General features: G+C 39.2%; 1 pseudogene; it reads right to left on the reverse strand.

Annotated features, from left to right (window-relative positions):
* Nucleotides 1-18,007: 18,007 nt before the first annotated feature.
* LOC144617325 (small ribosomal subunit protein eS4, X isoform-like) overlaps nucleotides 18,008-23,979 on the reverse strand; it is a 125,210-nt pseudogene continuing 119,238 nt past the window's right edge.

Genomic DNA, 23,979 nt, shown 5'->3' on the forward strand with positions numbered 1-23,979 from the left:
CACATATGTCTTCCCAGAGGTGGTTCACGTGGTAGTTTGTGTCGGTAGAACTAGCAGGAGAATCTCTGACTTCTTCCATGCCCAACCCCAAGTCCTCTCTTATTTATTTATTTATTTATTTATTAATTTATTTATAATTTTTTTAAAATTTATTTGCAGAGAGAGAGAGAGAGAGTTTATGAGCAGGGTAGGGAGAGAGAGAGAGAGAGAGAGAATCCCAAGCAGGGCCCATGCTCAGCACAGAGTCCGACATGAGGCTTTATCTCGTGACCATAAGATCATGACCTGAGCCGAAATCAAGAGTGGGACACTTAACTGGCTGAGCCACCCAGGTGTCCCTCAAAATCCTCTTTGAAAAGAATTACCTGATCAGATCAGGGCTACCTAAGGGAATCTCCCTTTGGATAAACTAAAAGTTAACTAGCTAGAGACCTGAATTAAATCTGCAAAATCTCTTCACTTTTGCTATGTTATATTGGTTACAGGCAAATTACAGGTCCACACTCAAGGAGAGGGAATTAAGGAGTATGTGTCATGATTTTAAATTATTTTCACATATGAACTGGTGAATCTGTGAATAAGAGGTGCCTAAGAAAATGGTCTGTAATCCATTCTCCAGAAAGTCAATTTCTCTCTATCTCTCTGTTTCTATTTCTGTCTCTTTCTTTCAGTCTAGCTACTATTTATCTTGGTTTGTAAGTTCCAAGCAGCGGATTTTTCTTTAAGCAATTTTGTTAATTGCAAATAATTTTCAATCTTTACCTATTCACTATTCACTGTCAAAAAGTCTGCATCAGTTTTATTGCTGAGATATGTTACTTTTGCCAAAATACCTTCTGCTAAATACCTAGGGCTACTTACTTATGCCCAAAGAGTTTTTGCCTATTTATATGTCTATGGAACTTTTCATCTGGTTCAAATTGCTTTGGTATTCTATTTTCCTTGATTCATTTATTTATTCAAGAATATTTCTTTTTTTTTTTTTTAAGTAATCTCTGTGCCCGATGTGGGGCTTGAACTTGAGTTCGGGCTCTGTGCTGACAGTGTGGAATTGGCTTGGAATTCTCTCTCTCTCTCTCTGCCCCTCCCCTGCTCTCTCTCTCTCTCTCTCTCTCTCTCACACACACACACAGACACACACACACACACACACACACAGTAAATAACTACACTTAAAAACAAAGAAGGGAAATGAAGGATTATTATATCAGCTTCTCAGTGAGTCTCTCCATTTTGGTAGAGGGAATAATCTCCACTGGGGAAGAGAATGGACACTTGGGTGATTTCCTGAGTTAAACTGATACACATGTTCTAAGCTTATAACTTCTCATGATTTTACTCTTCAACTGTTTAGTATTCTTTTATATGTGAACAACCATTCATTCATTTATTTCATCAGTATTTTTTTTTATTTTTTCATATTTTTAAGCGTATTTATTTATTTTGAGAGAGAGAGAGAGTGCAAGTGGGACAGGAGCAGAGAGAAGGGGAGGGAGAGAGAATCACAAGCAGGCTCCATCCTGCCAACTCAGAGCCCAACATGGACCTTGACCGTGAGATCATGACCCGAGCCAGAATCGGGAGTCAGATGCTCAGTTGACTGAGGCACCCAGTCGCCCCTCATCATTATTTCAGGGATCATCTACTGAGTGACATTTTAGTTGGACTCGAGAAGATGGTATAGGCATATAGATAAGCAGTATGTCAGATTGCAATGAGAATTACGGGAAACTATTTCCCATGATGAGGATTTCCAAAAGTGATAATGGTTGGAACGTGCCCTGTAATTTAGCAGGTTCAGGGAAAGCCTAGCTGGGAAGAGAGCATTTAAGCAAAGACCTGAAGCAGGTGAGGGATTATATTGGTTTTACCACATGGGGACGGGGGTTCGGTTAGGGAGAAGAAAGCAATGTAAATTCCTGAGCCAAGCATCTGTCTGGGAAGTTTGAGGAGCTGGGAGGAAGACCCAGAGTGTGGCTAGAGCAAGGGAGCGAAGGAAGTTTCCCCGGACCTGACCGGGGCGATGGAGGTGGTGTAGGTTGAGTCTGAGTACTTAATTCCTGATGAACTCTCTTGATGGAGGGCAACAGCAGTGCAAATTAATCTAGATAGTTCTCTTTGTATCAGTGCCATCACTGCTTGTCTAAATTTGTTCTACACCTGTTTCTCGAGGATATGGTGATTTACTTCTGCTTTTGCAGTTTTGTTCCCAAAACATATTTAACTTGTAAGATCATTCTTTTCTTCCTCTCCTCTTCCTCCTCCTCCTTCCTCTCTCTCTCTCTCTCTCTCTGAGTGTGGGTGTATGTGTTTAAGATGACAGAAAGGAGATACATTTTTACTGAGGACTTCCACAGGCAAGACACCTTACTAGGTATTTTCAAGAATTAAGACAATTAGCTAGAAAACGAGACAAAAACGAGAAAAGAAGTTTCTCTTTGCAACACCGGCCGTCTGAAATACAGGAAGCTCCCTAACTGTGGAGGAAGGGGGTGAAGTGAATGGGGGTGGAGGGTGTGGAACCCGGTTATCTCTGGAAGACAGAAGTGTCGTTTTGGGACTCAGCAGGGCAGCCGAGGTGCTTAAAGTGGATGTGGGGAAAGAAAGGGGCAAGGACACAGAGCTGTTAAGATGCCACGAAACCAGTCACCGAAACAGGCTCCACACAGCCTCCAGAGAGCCTTCCCCGCAGAGGGAAGCCACGGAAGTCTGCTCAGACTGTGTCTGTTGGCATATTGGGAACATTGCAGCCTTGCTAAGCCAAGGGCAGGGGCCGGTGACATTTCTTCCAGCCCAGCACCACATCTGGATTTGATCATTAACAGGCCATTGTCGGTCAGGCTCTGGAGCGGTGGGTACTACCTGGTCTTTGTCACTTGTAGCCTTCGCTTGGGATTTTAAAATACCAGGGTGTGTGTGGGGGGGGTGGATTTTTGTCTTCAGCTTGACACATAGCACGTCGAGGCAGAGAAAGTTTATCTCTCATCTGTCTGTTCGCTTAGGAATCTGACGGGCCAACCAAAATGGAAGGGGCCTGGCATCGCGGTGGCAGGGGACATGTTCACGGAGTGTACTTTCCTGGCTTGTTCAAGGAAAATGAAGCTGTCTGCCTTTGGTGATCCTGAGACTGCGGTGGCGACTGGGGCTTCCGACAACCAAGATCACGCGGTCACCACGATGCGGGAACCAGCAAGCCTGAGAAGAAAGCGCTACCATGCCGTGAGGAAAAGGAAAAAAAAAGATCTTGGCAATGAAAGTTGTTAACGCTGGAACCAGATTTGATTTGATTTGATTTGTAAATGTTGAATTTTTGAGGGCGGGGGGAGGGGCAGAGAGAGAGAGAGAGAGAGAGAGAGAGGATCTGAAGCAGGCTCTGTGCTGACATCAGAGAGCCCAAGGCGGGGCTCGAACTCACAGACCAAACCAGGAGATCATGGCCTGAGCCAAAGTCAGAGGCTTAACTGATTGAGCCACCCACGTGCCCTCGGAAGCAGATTTTAGAGGACATGGTATAATACGTGTCAGTGGAGGCCTTTATAAACAAAACAGGGTTTACTATGCCCGGGAGACGAGAAGCGTGATTCTGCAGAACATAAACTATAAATAAGTTGACTATTGTAGGCTTTTCCCATGGCCAATTTATATTTAATTACCGATATCATAAAAACGCAAATTAATGTATACGAGGAGTCACTTTGGCTCACTGCATTCATGGTGCGCATGTCTCCCACGCGTTTCCAATGTACATGTCCTCAGCATGGACTCACACCCTAACCCATTTTTTGCAAAACCCCGCTACACCCTTCCAGTCTATACTAGTGTTCCTAGTTACTTATGAGCCGTTCTTTATGTTTGTGTATTCGTATGGGAGTGTTGGTAGCATCAGCTGTTTGCTTTAGACTTCACAATATTGTGGCAGCTTCTGTCCTCCCTCCTTTGTATTTCAAGCCCCAGATTCCAGGTGACCTCCCTGGGGAAATTCCCAATTCCACGAAGCCTGTAGGATTTCATAATCCTTCGCCGCATCACTTATATTCATCGTGTATTTGCAGATATCTGTGCACCGCTCCTGACAGTGAATCGCACGAAGGCAAAGACTATTTTACTCATCTCCCAACCACCGTGATAGTCACAATGCATAAACAAAAGCATGTAACGTCATGAGTATTTCGAAATTAGGTACTTAATTATATATGTGCCTTCGATACGCTTACTGCAAAATCCTTTCGGACCTACCCCTGGATGACCTACGTCAATTGGCTGCTGAGTCACGGATCCCACCGTGGAAGTGTCTCCCGACTTTTATTTCTCTGATCTCAATGTCTAGGCCAAGATTACCGTCATTTTACCTACATTTTTGAAATAGCCTCCTGACTCCTTTCCATGCCTTCAGAGCGTCAGCTTTCCAGCGTATCTTTCGCAAGGTAACCACAGCTATTTTTAATGATCTAGATATATCACTCTGTTGCTCAAAAACACCACCAGTGAACAATAACGGCAGCGGGTGACAACTTGGACGTGTCCTCGGCAGATATTCAACCAAGAACGAAGAACATGAGTGGCCGGGGACACCATGAAAACCAGCCGTGCGGACAATCAGCGAGAATAAGGATGGGCCTCCTGACGACCAGACTGCACCATTCCCATCAGAGCACCAACAACACTCGATCCAGAACACTGATGAGGCCATGCCAGCGCCACAGGCATGACTAAACCTTCCCCTCCACTGATCAACAGGAATGGCTACGGCTTCTTTTCCATCACAACTCTGACCCCGCTTCAAGCCTCCCACCTCAGGGATACACTTATTAAGGTACCAAGTCACAAACAGGCCCCTGCTACGCAGAGCGCCCAGTGCAGGGCTGACTCCGGCTACCCTAATTCCTCCTTAAACTCACCAGACACAAGTCCACGTCCCGTAAATGTCCACCCTCAACCCCCATCATAGTCACCCCCAAGTTTCCTCTCTGAAGTGCTCCGCACTTCTGCAGCGCAATTAATAAATCCCACCTTGTTTGGATCTAGGAGTGCTCCCGGTGGACATCGTTCATTGAACCGTAATGGGATGCACTAAGAACCTTTCGGTGACAGGTTATAATCCCAGTACGCTTTTCTTTCCCGCAATGAAGATCACCGTCAATAATGAGAGACAGATAATATTGATGAGAGAATGTTACTCCTGGCTTTTATTTGGAGGAAAAAGGGTGGTAGATCAGTAGATTTACAGAAATAGTAAGCAAGGTATATATCTAAAAATCAGCTGCCGGGGCCCCAGGGTGGCTCAGCCGGCTGGGCATCCGACTTAGCTCTTGATTTCAGCTCAGGTCATGTTCTCACAGTTCATGAGATTGAGCCCCGCTTTGGGCTCTGCACTAACAGTGTGGTATCTGCTTGGGATTTTCTCTCTCCCTCTCTCTCTGCCTCTCCCCTGCTCACACATGCTCTCTCTTGCGCGCGCTCTCTCTCATGCTAATAAATAAACTTCCAAAAATAAAATATATATATATAAAAATACAAAAATAAAAATCAGCTTCCTATCCTCTAGTCATAGGTCCCAGGACATCCTCACACCAAAAATATTTCCTCCCCTAAACACGTCATGTACTTTCTGGTTATATGATCCTGCTATGTCCATTCTCTAGTTTACGAATTACATTAGCAACTCTCTACGTGGTAAATCTCTGTGTGTTTCAAGTGTAGCCCAGCTCTCATTTCTTCTGGGAAATGGTCTCCAGTTCCAACATTTTGAATTAATCACCTTCTCTTCTAGGCTCCCATAATGCTTGAACTTGGATTAAACCTGATTGCGTACATATTTATCTCCCTCTCTGGCTTACGAGCCCTTTGAATTTTATGAGTCTACATTTTTTTTTTTTTTAATTCTTCATGCCCAACACAGTTCCTTGAAAACAGGGCAGCTCAATACATAGACAATTGATTAGTTTTAGATGCATCGACTCATGTGAACAAAGTCTCAAGAAACTTGTTAATAATCCTGGATCCCAAATTAACATTTTAACATGGCAGTCACATCTGGTTTGAAAACTAGAGGTGGTAACTTCTCATGTCATTTTTAAAGGGCACGTTTCCTGAGGAGGCCAAGTTATAGATCCAAATATTACCACTGAGCGCCAGAGATGGAATTTTCTAGAAGAATAGTTCCAAGAGGTTGTGTGACATCCTAATTCACAGTCTTCTCTCATTCAGGACTATTGCTACAGAAATACCTGCTAGAGTCAGCAAAAACCAGAGTATCTGTTTCCTAAGAAAATTAGTTATAATGTTCTTACTCTTTGGTCCCCCCACCACTCTTGAAGTTTGAATACTTTCGGTTACACTACCTAAATAGTCCTTTTATTTTTGCCAAAAATTGACAAATATCATCAATACCACATGGTCCAAAAAAGTTCATACCTTCTAACTCCACACTGCACTGTGACGGGTGAGTGGACTAGGTTGTACCTTCCTCTCGTTTCATTCTACTGTGCGTGACATACTATCATCATGAAAATCAGAGCTGGTTGTCCCCACTCTCCTTAGCAACAGATAATACACATCACTGCTTAAGGAGAACTCTTCCTGCGGATGGTGAATCCCAACCATTTGCTATTTATTTTTACTGGTTTCAAACACAGAGGGGGGCGCCTGGGTGGCTCAGTCGGTTGGGCGGCCGACTTCAGCTCAGGTCACGATCTCGCGGTCCGTGAGTTCGAGCCCCGCGTCGGGCTCTGGGCTGATGGCTCGGAGCCTGGAGCCTGCTTCCATTCTGTGTCTCCCTCTCTCTCTGCTCCTCCCCCGTTCATGCTCTGTCTCTCTCTGTCTCAAAAATAAATAAAAAACGTTTAAAAAAATTAAAAAAAAAAACAAACACAGAGGGATGTTTTCTTGACCTCGGCCTTCACGGCATTAAGAACACTAAAACAACCAGACTGACCAGAGGGCAGTTACCACGTTTAGAGACTGGTCATAGAGCTTCTGATATGAATATATCATTAAAGCTTAGCAACTGGATCACACTAGGATGCACACTGCTCTTTGTTGCAGCGAATCCATCTTCAAGCTGCCAGCATAAAATAGTCTTTTTCTAAAATACCAAATGAGGGTTGTTCTGATTAATAATCACTTTACAAGTTCGGCACTCACAGCATGGGTACTGAGAACAGACTTGAAGACAGCTTTCATTGTATTAATCTAACATGGTTGATAGCATCCATATTTTAAAAATCCTTTAGACTAATATTTTTATCATTAAGCAGTAAAATTTAACTGTTGTATGTTTTATTTCCAAGTTTTACCACCTGGGAAATATGACTACCTCAGGAATCAATTACCATTAAGGAAATTGATTACAGTCTGGTATCCTAACATTTACAGTGTGTTTTTCCTCTTTCCTTTCCTCCTGGAAATTTTTGGCTCAAGCATTTCAGTTTACGTTTCCATTAGTTATTACTACAAGTTGAAGGTAACAGTACAAGTTTGCTTAAGCCAGTGAGTTGGTTGAAAGAAGAGTGAGTTCTAGTTAAGTGTTGGTGGAAAATATATGAATACATAATACAAAGATAAAAGGTGAGATTCTTGGGGTGTCTGGGTGGCTCATTTGGTTGAGCATCCAACTCTTGATTTTTGCTCAGGTCATGATCTCCCAGTTGTGAGATCGAGCCTGACCTTGGGCTCTGCATTGTCAGCACAGAGCCTGCTTAGGATTCTTTCTCTCCGTCTCTCTCTCTCTCTCCCTCACTCTCTCAAAGTAACTAAATAAATAAACTTTTAAAGAAAAGGTGAGATTCTTAATCATTGTGTCTTAAATAATATATCAGCTGCCTGTAAGATATATAAGTACTTTTTTAGCCTCCTAAATTTATGATTTTTGGAAGAGAATGCTGGTTTTTTTAATAACATTTTTTAAATAATAGTTTTAGATTTACATGAAGCTTGCAAAGATAGTACAGAGTTCCTATACACTTCACACCCAGTTTTCCCATACTTAATACATTACATTAGTGGTAGACATTGGCCATAAGTTACAAATACTGATGCATTGCTACTCACGAAAATCTATGCTTTATTCAGATTTACCTAGTATTTGTGTCTTCTTCTGTTATGTAGCATCACCCAGGGTACCACAATACATTTCCTCATCATGATCATGTTTCTTCATGATTTCCTTCGCTGTGTCAGTTTCCAGGACTTACCTTGTTTTTTTTTTTAAATGTAACTTACATTAATTTTTTTTTTCCAACTTATATTTGATACACAATGTTACATTAGTTTCAGGTGCACCACATAGTGATTCAACTTCTCTACACATTATGCCCTGCTCCCCACAGTTACTGTCTGCCATTACACAATGCTAGGCTTTTTCTTATTTTTGATAACCTTGGCAGTTTTGAAAAACACTGGTAGGATATTTTATAGAAAGCCCTGCCAATGAGATTTGTCTGTTGTTGTTCTCATGATCAGGCTGCTGTGTTTCGGGGGGATAAGACCGCAAAGGTAAAGTGCCACGCCCATCAGGTCATATCAAAGGTATGTACTGTCAACTTGACTTATCCTTGTTGAGTAAACCTTGACCTCCTGACTGAGGTACAGTTTGTCAGACCTCTCTGCAGTAAAGCTACTCTTGTGTCCCTTTCTATACTGTACTCTTTAGGGAAAAGCCACTATGTGCAGTCTACACTTAAGGATTAGGGAGTGAGTGCGGGAGTCTCCTTCAGGGTGAGTATCTACATAAATTATTTAAAATTCTCCTCCATTGGAGGTTTATTTTCTCCCCTTTATTTATTTTTCCCATATAAGTAATTGGCCTAGACTCATGGCTATTTATTTTTACATTGGCTATAATCCAACACTAATTTGTTCATTTCCTTGCTAAAATTGTTCCAGCTTTCCATTACCTCCTACATCCCTTTGACATACCCCCATTCAAGTACTTTTCAGCACCTCACTTTTTGGCCCTGCAACATAATCCAGGCTCCTCTTGTCGATTCTCTGACTTAGCCCTCGAATCAGCCATTTCTCAAAATTCTTAGGTTCCTTTTGTTGAGAATGGCAGTAGAGACAAAGACATGGGCACCAGGTAAACTCATTGCTACTGGGATAGAGTTGTTTCAAGGCCCTTTTAGCTGAAAAGAGCAAGAAAATATATGCATTTATACTATTTCACGTACTTTGCAAATCTATATCTGCCTATGTATGTATTTATATTAAGCTAAACATATTTATGCTGGAATCTCCACTCTAACTCATTATTACATGGTTTATTCTAGTTTTCTTTCCTTGCTTAGCTGTAGCTTCCACACCAGCATGAGAAAATTAACTCCCACCGTTCAACTTCCATTTAATTAATTGTTCGCTTCTAGAATATACGTATAGTGGTTTCAAAAATGTTAACTGATACCCCCATCGGAAACAACTTTACCAAATCAAGTACAGTGCTTATATGTATTTTCTTTAGTCTTTGTGTTACAGTCTCTATTCATTTCCAAAATTACTTTGTATCTTTCCCTCTAATCTCTTGAGAGAAGTTATTTGATGCATTTGTAACATAGTCCCATATTTTTGTCACAGTGAGTGACTCCCATCCTGGAATCTCCCAATCTGCCAAGCGGTATTTTAAATATGCACACATTAAGGTTCATTATTATTTTTTTTCTGTAAAGTTCTGTGGGTTTTGACAAATGCCTAGTTTCATGTGCCTGGTGGTATGTTATCACACAGAATAGTTTCACTACCTGAGAAAATCCCCTATTTCACCCGTTCAACTCTTTCTCCTTCCCAAAGCCCTGGCAACAACTGACATGTTTATGGTTTCTATAATTATATTTTTCTCAGAATGTCACATAAATAGAATTGTACAGTACATGGTATGTATTACATACTATATTATATACAGTATATATTGTTCACCCTTTCTTTCTGATTTATTTAGATTAGCAATATGCTTTTATGATTCAACCATGTTTGCGTATGGCTTGGTATCTCATTTCTTTTTCTTGCTAAAATGTGTTCTATCGCATGGATGTATCCAAGTTTGTTTATCCGTTCACTTACTGAAAACTGTTTTGAATAAAATTGCTATAAACATTTGTGTGTAGGATTTTGTATGAGTGTAAATTAGGTAGATACCTAGGATCATAACTATGCTTCATCATGTAAGAAAGTGTCACACTGTCTTCCAAAGTGGCTGTGGCACTTGGCATTTTACCAGAAATGAGAGTTCTTGCTGTTCTATATCTTTGCCAGCAATTATTGTCAAGTTTGGGATTTAAGCCATCCCAATAGGTATATTATGGTGTATCGTTGTTCTTTTAATGCGAATTTCCCTAACGACAAATAATATTGAGCATTTTTCACATGCTTGGCATCTGTATATCGCCTTTAGAGAAGTGTCTGTTCAGATATTTTGCCCATTTCTTAAAATGGATTGTGTGTTTTCCTATTGTTGGGTTTAAGAGGTCTTTATATATTTCAGTTATTGTTCCAAGAACATATTTTGCTAATATTTTCTCCTGTGTTGTGACTTACCTTATTCTCATAACAGCATCTTGCATGGATGTGAATTTTTAAATCTAATAAAGTCTAAATTACCTGTTCCTTATTTAATGAATGGTGATTTTTTAGTTGTATCTAACAACTCATTACCATGATCATCTAGATTATGTCTTATTTTGTTTTCTAAAAAGTTATTTGTACATTTACATCTGTGTTCTGTTTTCAGTAATTTTTGTAGAATGTGCAAAAGCTGTGTCTGACTTCTTTTCTCCTCCTCCTCCTCTTCCTCCTCCTTCTCCTCTCCCCATTCTCCTCCTTCTCCTCTTCCCCCTTTCCTCCTCCTCCTCCTCCTCCTCCTTCTTCTTCTTCTTCTTCTTCTCCTCCTCCTCCTCCTCTTCCTCCTCCTTCTCCTTCTTTTATGGCATGTGAACCATCAGTAGTTCTATCACCATTTGAAAATAACTATTCTTTCTCCAGTGAATTGCCTTTGCTGCCTTTGTCAAAAATCATTTGAATATAATTGTTTGGGTCTATTTGTTGGGTTTCATTGATTTAAGTGTGTATTGTTTCAATACTATTACTCTGTCTTGATTACTGTAGTTTTATATTATGTCTTGAAATTGAGCACTGTAAGTTCTCTAACTTTGTTCTTTCTTTTCTCCAACATTGTGTTTGTTATTTCAGGTTCTTTACCTTTCCATATACATTTCAGAATCAGTTTGTTTATATCCACAAAATAACTTTCAAGGGTTTTGTTTGAGACTCCACTTATTTTATGGATCACGGTGGGAAGAATTAACATTTTAACAATGTTGAGTCTACTGATCCATGAACATGGAATATTTCTCCATTTATAGAGATTATCTATGATTGCTTTCATCAGTGTTTTGTAGTTTTATGCAAACATATTATATGCAAATTTTGATATATTTATACCTAAGTATTTCATATATGGTATTACTCTAAATGGTATTTGTTTTTCAATTCAAATTTCATTTGTTCAATACCTGTATACAGGTAAGCAATGCACTTTTATATAATGTCCTTTATCTTAATCACTTATTAATTCAAGGAATATTTATGTATATTCTTTAGAGTTTTTTACATATCCATTTTTTCCCTTGGTGAATAAAAGCAATTTTACTTCTTCCTTTCAAACTGTTTATTTTCCTTTCAATTCAGTACAGACTTTTAACCCAGGGCTTCCAGTATTATACTGAATAGTGTAATAACTCAACTTGATAAAACACCTCCAAAAATACCCACAGATTATACCATACTTAATATCTAATTACTGAATGCTCTCCCCATAAAATCAGGAACAGGGGAAGTATATCTGCTCTCACCAGTGCCATCACCATTATACCAGAAGTTCTAGCCAGCAAACTAAAAGACCAAAATGACAACAGCACAGCATGCAAAACAGGCAAGTTGGAAATAAATAAAGAAATAAATAAATAAGGTTCTCTCTCGGGATGCCTCGGTGGCTCAGTTAATTAGGTGTCAGACTTCAGTTCAGGTCATGATCTCACAGTTCATGGGTTTGAGCCCCATATCGGGCTTTGTGCTGACTGCTCGGAGCCTGGAACCTGCTTCAGATTCTGGGTCTCTCTCTCTCTCTCTCTCTCTGACCCTCACCTGCTCGCACTCTGTCTCTCTCTCTCTCTCTCTCAAAAAATAAATAAACATTAAAAATTAAAAAAAAAATAAAGTTCTCTCTCTCTATGCAAATAATTTGATAGTCTATGTAGAAAACCCTAAGGGATCTATAAAAAATTTCCAGGACTAAGTCCAGAAACAGTTCACAAGAAACAATGTAAACAGAAAAATCAACTACATTTCTATATTATAGCAACAAGTATATAGAAACACAAATTAAAAACCCAATACACTTTACAATAGCTCTAAAACTGAAACACTTAGGTGTAAACCTAACAAAAACATGTAGAAATTTTTTCTGCTACAAACAACAAAATACTGATGGAAAAAAATCAAATAAAATCCAAATAAATGAGAGACATTTCATTTCCTTGGTTTAGAAGACTGATCAGAGCCAATTCTCCCCAAATTGATATGCATGTTTGCTGCAATCTTATCAAATCTCCACAAGAGTTTTTGGAAATATAAATGAGGTTATTCTAAAACTGTATGGAAAGGCAAAGTAACTACAAGAGCTAAAATAATTCTGTTAAAAGAAGAATAAAGTGGGAGGAAATATTCTATTCGAATTCAAGATATAATATATAGCTATAATTATCATGACTATGTGGTATTTGTGGAGGGAAGGACATATAGATCGATAGAACAGAAGGACGAATCCAGGAATAGATTCATAAAATCATGCCCATTAAATTTTTCATGATGGAGCAAAGGCAGTTCATCAGAGGACGTATAGCCTTTCCAACAAGTGGTCCTGGAGAAACTGAGCTTCTATAAACAAACAAACAAACAAGGGGCACCTGGGTGGCTCAATCATCCAACTTGGGTTCAGGTCACGATCTTGCTGCTGTCAGGACAGAGCCTGCTTCGGACTCTCTTTCCCCTTCTCTCTCTACTCCTCCCCAGCTCATTCTCTCTCTCTCTCTCTCTCTCTCTCTCTCAAAATAAATAAATAAATAAACTAATTTTACAAATGTTTATAAAAAGGAAAGAAGAAAATGGACCTCACACCTTAAAAAGCCCAACTTCACATCTCATAGAAAATTAACTTAGAATGTATAATAGATTTTAAATGGAAAATATGAAACTATAAAACTTTAAGAAGATAACATAAAAGGAAATTTTCAGGCCTCAGGGCATGATAAAATGTTCTTAGAACTGTCACCAAAAGCACAATCCATAAAAGAAAAAAAAATATATCAATTAATTAGATGTTATCATAACTGTGAACGACCCTGTTATGTCAATTAAAAGACAAGCTGGGAAGAAAGTCTTTGTCAACCACATAGCTGGCAAAGGACTCAGATCTAAAATATGTAAAGAACTCCCCAAATTCAACTGTTAGATAGAAAACAATAACAAGAGGAATCCAATTAGAAAATAGGTAATTAGCACAATAACAAATAATTATATGAAAATATGTTTAACATCACTAATCACTAGGGAAAAGAAATATTACTACACACTTATTAAAAGAGAATGTATTCTGGTGACAACACACAATTCTTCACCAGACAAATTCTGATAACAATACAGAAAAACTGGATCTATATTCATTTATTGCCGGTGAGAATGTAAAATGGCATAGTCACTCTAGAAGATATTTTGATATTTTTTTAAATGAAAATACAATTACAATAAACCCAGCAATTACACTCCTGATATTTATCCAAAAAAACCAAAAGCTTATGTCCACACAAATACCTGTACTCTCTTTTACAAAAATAACTTTTTTTGGTAATCGCCCAAACCTGAAACAGCCAAAATGTCCCTCAATAGGTGAATGGTTTAACTGTGGTGCATCCATATCATGGACTATTACTCAGCAATAAAAAAAAAAAAAATGAACTATTGATACAACAGTTGGATGGATCTCATGGACATTATGCTGAATGAAAAAGACCAATCTCAAAGGTCACATGATCTCTGATTTTATATCCATAATAGTCTCAAAATTATTTTTAAAAATATGGAGATGCCAAGCAGATTAGTGGTTGTCAGGGGTTAGGAATAAAGAGACATGGGGGGATGTGTGTAACTACTAAGGGGTAACACAAGGAAGGTCTTTGTGATGATGGGATAGCCTCATGTATTGATTACAATGATCGGATGAATACACGCATTTGATAAAATGATTCAGAACTATGCACACATATTATATCAATGTCAATACCCTCGTTTTTCATCTTGTTCTATAATCAATTAAGATGCAGTGTTTGATAGGGACAGAATGGGCGAGAGAGCATCTGTGATCTCTCTGTACTACCTTTGCCACTTTTGTATATAATAATTTTTAAATGAGAAGTTTAAGAAGTTGTAAAATATTTTTATATGGCTTAAACTTTATCAAAGTATTTATTCACTAATTCAACAAATATTATCAAATGCTTCATCTGCCAGTACTATTTTAAGTGATAAAAATTTACCAGAATAAAGCAGTTTCCGATTCTGTGGGGCTTCCTTTCTCGTTGGATGGGGGGAGGGTACATAAAATAAGCAATTCAACCTGCACGTGATGTGTCAGGTGGTGACAGCAGGGCAAGGGTTCGTGAATGATGAGGAATGGGAAGCACTGTTTCTATCCAATGTGATAAAGGAAAGATTCTAATGGGGTGCCAGGACCTGAAATATACGAGGGCATTACTCAGGAGACGATCTGGAGAGAGAGTGTTCTAGGCAGAGACGACAGCAAGACCCTGAGATTAGACAGGGATTGGCATGTTCAGCAAAGAGCAAGGAGTTTATATGACTGAACTATGAGCAGGACTAGGTTGGAAGGGACTGGAATCAAAATAATGAGCAGCCAGATTGTGTATAACTGGTAAGAACTTTGGGTTTTATGCTAACTTAGAAACCCCTTGAAAATGTTTGAGAAACGTGAAATAAAGATTAAGATTAAAGAAAATTAAGACAATTAAAGAGTGTTACTATAATTTCATTTACTCTATTTTAAAAGCTTGGATGGATGGCATAACCCAAGGAAAAAAACCTGCCTCCCACAAATATACCTCATTTTTTTATGATGAAAATACAGAAATTTGATTTTTCAGAGTCTTCAAAACACCAGTATTATTAAAGTTGTTTATCTCTTGTCAAATGTCAAGATATATCTGTATTTAAGATATTTGGTAGAAAGTTTCTTCACAAAGATATTACAGTGCATAAATAGTTGTAATCTCTACAGATTCATCCATTCGCACAACATCTTCCATTTATATTGCATCTATCTCCCTTTCACTAAATCCTTTTATTCATTCATTATTTATTTTATTTTGCAGAAACTGATTTTTATCTGTAAATACAGGTAAATAAGGCAAGATTTCAGTCTTCTGCTGCCTCACTATGTTGTATAGGTGACTGACGTATAGACTGTCACAGTGCACGCATGTGGGAGGAGACTCTATAATAGAAATAGAAGTGTGTTATGCAGGAAGGAAAAAAAAGATCATACCCCCCATGATTTCAAAGGTGGCACCTGATGGATGTTGAAGGGTAAGTAGGTATCTGCCCAGTGGCCAAAGAAGAACATTCCAGAGGCACACCTAAATAACAGCCAGTAGCCAGGCAAGAAAGTGTGAAAGATGATCAGTGGTTATAGTATCGGATGTTTGATTTGCATGACGCATAGTTGTGCAAAAAAAAGCTCAGAATTATAGCTCAATGTTACACTTCTTGTGGGTATTTTAATCTTAATATGTCTATATTCTTGGAACAAAAAGCCACTGAGTGTGGTTTGGGGTCAGGACAACTGAAATCTCCAAATGAGGCTTCAGAGATGAACAGAAAACTGATCATTGCCTCCTAAAAAGCATGCACTTCATTTCGTAAGAGATGAGGAATTGAGATAACTTTCCTGGAAAATATCATGGTCATATTTACTTCAGAAGTTCTGTTTTAGGAGCAGAATGGAAAACTGTTTGGAGGGTATGGACTCTAAGTCCGAGAAAACCACCTTGCAAGCTATTTCAATACTTTTGTCTAGAAATGTTCATTGGTGGACCCAAAAGATTATTAAAGAAGGAAGGGTGTACATGGGGAGTGGATAAAGAACGCAACTGGATAGAAATTGAGGGAAAAGGAGTTGAGGATATAGAACGGTTTAGCTGTAGCAGGAGAATGAAGGGACAGAAGTGTCTAGGCAGCTGCAAGATAGTAGACATGACATTATCTTTGATGAAGAGAACAAAAGAAAACTTGAGGAGAAGGCAGTGATTGTGGGAAAAGCCCAGTGCAAACTCAGTTTGAACATCTTGGGTATGGAATACCCATCAACGAGTTAGGGACTGGAAACATAGAGATGAAAAAAAATCACCCTTATGTAACAAAATACCTATTAGCAGTTTCCAACTCCACTTTTTTTTTAGTCACTGTTGATCTTTAGGGTCCTGGGTTAGGTTAAGTTGTTATGGAGTTTGGTCTGTCCATAACAAAGCTGGTTTTTATTTTGCCACGTTGGGCCTCGTGGGAGGTAGGCTCTAGAACTGCCTTTGATAATTACTTACAAGAGGAAGGAGGGGAAAGAAAAAGAAAAGGAGAAGGACAGGAAAAGGGAGAAGAGGGAGGAGAAGGATGAGGTGGAGGAGGGAGAGGGAAGCAGCATTAGCAGCTTCCACACAAAGAAATCAGATTCTTTTCTCCATGACATTTTTTGGTGCCTTCCCGATATCAGCTCACATCTCCGGAGAAGAGGAGTTTTGTCCTTTATTTGTCTTTTGAGATACCTTCATGTCTTGACTAGATTTTGACATCTAGGTGCTGGGGTTCCAACCCTATGTCTTTTCTCAAGGGCAGCAGATAACTATCATGGATTGGAATGATCCTCTATACCAGTGACAGGAACGACGGCATGTGCAAAGAAAAAGTAGCACATGTTGTCACCAGCTAGCTCTATTGAGACACTATGGAAATATGAGATAGAGCCTGTAGCATTGTTAAATTATGGATCAGTGCTTATGTCAAGCGATGTCAACTCCAGGACAGGTTCTCCAATTCCAGTTACAGCCTTTCTGAACAGAGACTCTAATTCTTTAATAAATGAACAAACTCAAGCATTTCATTTAATTTCAACATGTAGGTGAGATCTAGTGATCTCTGATCTATATATCAGAATGCAGTATGTATATGTGCTGAAAATATAGCTCAAATATGACAACAGTACAACTGATGACAGCAAAGAGATAATGGTAATAATATCCCAAAAGGTGAAAACGTAAAGGTTATCATCAGTGGCAGCATAGGCTCTTGGTTTACAGACACGTCATTAAGTGCCCTCAGGAGAATATGGTAATATGCTAGGACTTCTCAATGCCATAGGATAAGCAATACACTTGTCCTAGAGCAGAAACATTTTCCAAAGTCATGTAGAAATGGTAAGAACAATGACAACAAAAAACAAACATGGATATTTTCGAGAGATGAATGCAAAAATCTATATTAATTTAAAAGTTAGAATACAAGGCCCAGAGGTTTTACGCTAACAAAAAAAATCTGCTTAGATTTGGCCCCCAAGACCTGCTGAGAATGTATGCGCCTTTCCTGTCTTCCTTAGCTCAGAATATTTATATTCTGAACAAGATTGAACAAGATTGCCTTGTGAACTTTAAGAGTCTGAAAGCTCAATGAAGTTTGGAATGAATTTTGCCTCCAGAAAGAGTTTAATTCATTAGTTAGATGACAGACAGACAGCAAGTGATGGACAATAAGTCATTGACTATATGTACTTCTCATTGGCGACTGGGTCACTGGGGCTGATAAAAAAGTCACTTTGAACAACAACCAGATGTTGTAGTAACTGGGCATACGTCAAAAAATCATGCTGTATTATCTTTAATTAAATACAAAGACCTTCCCAATCATTTCACTCACTCTTGTCTCTCTCTTCAACAATGGTGAGATGGATATCTTTTCCTTGGGGAAGAGAAATCCATAATTTGTTGCATTCACCAAAAGTGAAAATGTTGGAGGGCTGGGTTGCAAAGCTGGTGCCATCCTATCTTTCACATTAACATATCCAAAGAACCAGAATGTCTCCCTCTGTTGATGACCACACCAGTTCTTCCTCAGTTGGCCCCTCCAGTCACCATACACACAGATTACCAGTGTCAAACGTGATGAAATTGGCAATCCGGCCAATCTCAAAATCAATCCGAATAGTGAATCAGTCACCAGTTGAGGGATTCTGTGTGTGCCCACAAAGATCTTCCTCACCTTACACATCTTGTGCTTAGCTTTCTCGGGTGTAAAATGATGAACAACAAAGTAAAACTTGGTGTCCTAGGTCAGATGGAACTTTTCTCCGGTCTTGTCAATGTTGATGGCATCCATTAAGCCGGCAGGGTAGGTAGCATCATTTCAGACCGTGCCATCAATCTTGAGGAACCACGGCACTCAGGTCTTCTTTACATCAGCTCCTGACAAGGCACACTCGACTCTGTTCCTTGGGAGAATGATGAGGGGAAGACGTTCTCTCGGTTTGGAGGCCTGGCAGATAAGCGAGGAGCAAACACGCTGGTCACTTGATCCAGCATCTGGTGCTTTAGAGCTGCTACACATTTCAGCTGCTTCTTGGGCTCACAAGCCAGGGCTGTGCTAGGCACGGAAAAGCCAAACTTGATTGGTTTTTGATAAAAGAACAGTTTTAGCTCTCTTACACTTTATTCCCTGGGTGACCAAACTGACTTAAAATTCTATTTTTTAAGTTCATTTATTTTGAGAGAGAGACAGAGAGAGAGAGAGAGAGGGGGAATGAGAATGAGCTGGGGAGGGGCAGAGATAGGAGAGAGAGAATCCCAAGAAGGCTCTGGGCTGTCAGCGCAAAGCCCAACACAGGGCTCCCTCCATCTCACAAACTGTGAGATCATGACCCGAGCCAAAATCGAGAGTCAGAGGCTTAACCAACTGAGCCAACGAGGCACCCCTTAAAATTCATAAACAGTTTACTTTCTAATTGCTGTTGAGGCTAGCGATACAATAAAATAATACCCTGGTGATACATATGATATTGTTTGCTACTGTTCTAACTTGAACGCAACAGAAATGGTAGCAAAATTATTCAAAAGAGAAACTTGTTGGAACTATGGCTCACAAAGTCAAAGGAATAGCTCAAAGTCAACTTGGCCTCAGAGAGGACAAGAGCTTGGATCTTACCCAGATCCAGGTAGCACAAATTAATGGATAATCTCTTAAGGACTTCAGTTTTTACAAGAATCCATTTTACCCATCTTTTCTTCATCCCTGAATTGCTTAGGTAAAGATTCAGATGCTCAGAGAAGAGACTATGGTGAGCTGGGCTATTCACAGCCTGTTGCACTCGCGGGTCCCTTTCCCGGTGGTCCAAGCCTGCCTGCAGTTCAGCAAAGGCACTACGTGCAGGTCTGGATATATGCTGTCTTTCATTCAGCTACACCAGGTTGTCATTTCATTGCCTTTGATTGTCAGTCAGTTTAGACTTGCCAAATAGAGCCATTATCCAACCAAGACTCCTTTGACTATTTAGTTTCATCACATGCTTAATTTTTATGTATCTGGCTACTGAAAACCTACAAGGATTTAACCAGCTGCCAAATAAAATGAAAGTTTACTTGCAGGCGCGCCTGGGTGGCTCAGTCATTAAGTGTCTGACTCTTGGTTTCAGCTCAGGCCATGATCTCACGGTTCATGAGTTCAAGCCCTGCGTCTGGCTCTGTGCGGGCAGTGTGGAGCCTGCTTGGGATTCGCTCTGCCTCTCTCTCTGCCCCTCCCCCATTCATGCTCACTCTCTCTCTCTTAATAAATAAGTAAAGTCAAAAAATAAAAATAAATACAAGTCCCAAAGTGGTTTTTTTTAGTTTACTTGAAAAATGTTTAATCAAACTTTTTTTTTTTTTTAAGAGAGAGGGCACGAGTGAGCCAGGGGCAGAGGGAGAGAGAGAGAGAGAATCGCACAAGGGGCAGAGACAGAGAGAGAGGGAGAGAAAAGTGGGGCTCACCCAAGGCAGGGCTCGTGCTCACCCAGAGCAGAGATCAAGCCCATCCAGTGTGGGACTCGAACTCATGAACCGTGAGATCATGACCTGAGCTGAAGTCAGATGTTTAACCGACTTCATCAAACTATTTATTGAACATCTATTACATACAAACTGGGTGTTATATCAAGAAGCATAGACTTTTTAAAATATACACATATTTTTAATTTAAATTCAAGTTAGTTAATATACAGTGTAGTATTGGTTTCAGGAGTAGAACCCAGTGATTCATCACTTACACGTAACACCCAGTGCTCATCGCAGCAAGTGCCCTCCTTAATACCCGTCTCCCATTTAGCCCATGCTCCCACCTGCTTCCCTCCAGCAACCCTCAGTTTGTTCTCTGTATTGAAGAGTTATCTTATGGGGCGCCTGGGTGGCTCAGTTGGTTGAGCGACCAGCTTCGGCTCAGGTCATGATCTCACAGTCTGTGAGTTCGAGCCTCGAGTCAGGCTCTGTGCTGACAGCTCAGAGCCTGGAGCCTGCTTCTGATTCTGTGTCTCCCTCTTTCTCTGTTCCCCGCCCCCCCACCCCAGCTTGTACCCTGTCTCTCTCTCTCTCTGTCAAAAATAAATAAACACTAAAACAAATTTTAAAAAAGAGTTATCTTATGGTTTGCCTTCCTCTCTTTTTCTTATTTTATTTTTCATTTCCTTTCCCTATGTTCATCTGTTTTGTTTCTTAAATTCCACATATGAGTGAAATCATGATATTTGTCTGTCTCTGACTGACTTCTTTTGTTAGCACAATACACTCTAGTTCCATCCACATTGTTGCAAATGGCAAGATTTCATTTTTTGATCACCAAGTAACATTTCATTGTATGCATATATATATATATATATATATATATATACACATATATGCCACTTCTTCTTTATCAATTCATCAGTCAATGGACATTGGAGCTCTTTCCATAATAGACTTTGTCCAGCACATAAATACAGAATATAAAAGATTTATTCAGGTAATAAACTAAGCATTCACAAATCAAGACCATGAAAAAGACATGCCTTAGTGTCCCTCATATGCTAGAGCTGAAACTTAACAAAGCCTTAGTTTCCTTAGCAGAACAGTAGAATCCATACTTGTTCTGTGGTTGAGACTGACTAGCTACTCACCAAATCTGCTAGTTTCCCATTCCTTTTGGGCACAGAGCTAGTCAACATTTCCCAGCCTTCTTTAAAGTAACGTGGGACCATATGGTGGAATTCTTTGTATGCTACTTCCAAACCTGGCCAATAAAATTATCCCATGTTATCTTCCAACCATTCTTTTCCTCCATGTGATTGGTGGATTTTGTTGTCCATAGTGATTATTGGAAATCATGTGTTTTGTATATGGTATTGCCTCCTTCAGTCTGAGTCCTTGAATGGCTGTGTGAAAAAGGTACCTTCCCATGCTCCAAACTATGATTAATTGGATGTTATTTATGAGTGAGAAAAAAATGGATTTTAATAAAGAGACAAATTACGGGGTTTTATTGTTATAGCAGTCAGCTTTCTTATAATTAATACAAACGCACACTACGTAGGGTTGTTGAGGAGCTTAAATAAAATAATGCATATAAAGAGCTTACCAGAGTTCCCAACACAAACTAAGACCTGCAGTAAATGTTCATCATTATGACTAGGTGAACTAGGTTTAGCTGAATAGGAAGGAAATAAATCCTATTCAGTTATTTTCCAAAACACCATTAGAATTTGTTTGTCTAATTAAATTTGTATCTAATTTTCTTTTTAATTTTGCATTTACGGTCAGTGCTTGAGTTTATAGGTTGGTTATCTTCTCCATGTTGAAAAGTTGAAAGGTTCTTCTGCAAGTTGAAAAGTATCAAACTCAACTCAAAAGTATGCTTTTTTTTTTCTCAAATATATCCAAGCATTACATGTCATCTATAAAATTTAATGTTTCCAAAAGCTCTTTTAGACCTAGATTATTTTTTCTATATCTCTATCTAATTTTAAAAACTCAGATAGAGATTAATAATGTAGCTATTAAGGGACACGGATGTGAAAATTAAACATAAGTTATACTGCCTTTGGTTCTTTAAACTCATGCTATGAGTGTTGAATTAAAAAAAAAACAAAAAGATGAAACAAAAATAAACTAAATGGGTCTCAAGTCAACAACTATAATAATTTCTTGAGAAGCTTGCTAAAAAAATCTACAAGCCAAAATTCTTTGTCAAGTAGTCATTGCAAGACTCAGGCTATTTGCTTACAATCTGAGGAAATATTTAATTGCCTTTATTTTTTGCCATCGAATTTTAGAATGTTCCAGAAAAAGGTGCCCTATCAGAATTTTGGCTTGGGGTGAATGATCCGTTTTCATACATGGACAAGGAATTAGACTCCAAAGTGACACATACTATGCCGAGGTGAACAGATCCAAATTCTTAACCCAGCTTCCACGTCTGCAAAATAGAAGTTTATTTCTTTCTAAAAATAATATAGGCCCTGATATAATTCTATCTGAGGTGTAGAAATTTGAATAACAACATGACCCAGTCTTGCTGCACTCATATGAGTTTGGCAGCTCAAAAATCTCAAAGACCTTGGAAGTGGTCTTATGAAATGGACTTTAAATATTTAATTAAAGCAATGTGTGGCAAAACCCTATTGCAGAGATTGAAAATGAAGCTCTTCGGTTTTTTAACTTTTTCAAAAGGTTTGTTTGCTTATTTATTTATTGAGTTTTGAGAGTGAGAGAGAGGGAGGGGCAGAGAGAGAAGGCAAGAGAGAACCCCAAGCAGGCTCCATGCTGTCAGCACAGGGCCCCACGCAGAGCTCAAACTCACGCACCATGAGATCATGAGCCAAAATCAGGAGCCGGATGCTTAAATGACTGAACCTCCCAGGCGCCCCGAAAATGAAGCTCTTTATGGAAATCGATTTTTGTTTTTCTTTGTTAGAAAGAATTCAGCACCACCCATTCACTAAGGTAGACATGAAATTGAAAGGTTGTACTTGCCAAACATCCTGTGTGATTTGCTATATTGTCTCTCTGCCTAAAATTAAAAGACTCATCTCAAAAACATTTAACCCTTCCTATTTATTTGTAGTAAGTTGCTGATGTTACAAATCCAGTAACGTAGATCCAAGCAATAGAATCCCTAAATCCCAACACGTCTCTTAATCCAGAAAACAAAGCAAAACAAAACAAGACGCTTTTTTCTTTTGTTAGGAAATTCACAATATTTTACACGGGGTAGGATCACAGCCTTCATGTACTTTATGAGGTTCACCTAGAACATGATTTTAAAGTCTCCAAGGATACTGTGTTCTCTGAAAGGTCACAGTGACATGAACAAAGCAGCCGGAATGACTAATGGAGAAATCTATTGTGCCTCCGTGCAGATTCCTCAATGCAGACTGCTGGCTTTGACATTGGAATTCAAAACAAAATCTGTTTCTGATTAGATATAATTAAAATGTTTGCTTTGTGTCAGGTACAAACTATCACCCCCAACCTCGCCCCAGCTCTGCTTTCTTCGAACTAGTAGAGGCTTAGCTTTTGTGTTTATAAAGCTTACAGTCAAAATCTAAGTCATTTGTGTGAGAATTTCCTGGATAACTAAACACATAAGCAAACAAACCGGGAAATGAGGAAGTCAAAATGATTGGAACTCTCTGTTAACCATTTGATTATGTTCATTCTAAAGAAAATGAGGTTGAAAATTTGTCTTCATTCTGAATACTAATTTGCACTGCAGTGGTGTGTAAGTATCCTGGATATGCATTCATATTGTACTAAATGAATCTGTTTTCTCCACTTGCTAGGTAAGCAGGTGGTGGGATCCCCCTGATGAAGGGAACCTTGGATT

Source organism: Panthera onca, chromosome C1 (assembly GCF_046562875.1).
Source record: "Panthera onca isolate mPanOnc1 chromosome C1, mPanOnc1 haplotype 2, whole genome shotgun sequence".
NCBI lineage: Eukaryota > Metazoa > Chordata > Mammalia > Carnivora > Felidae > Panthera > Panthera onca.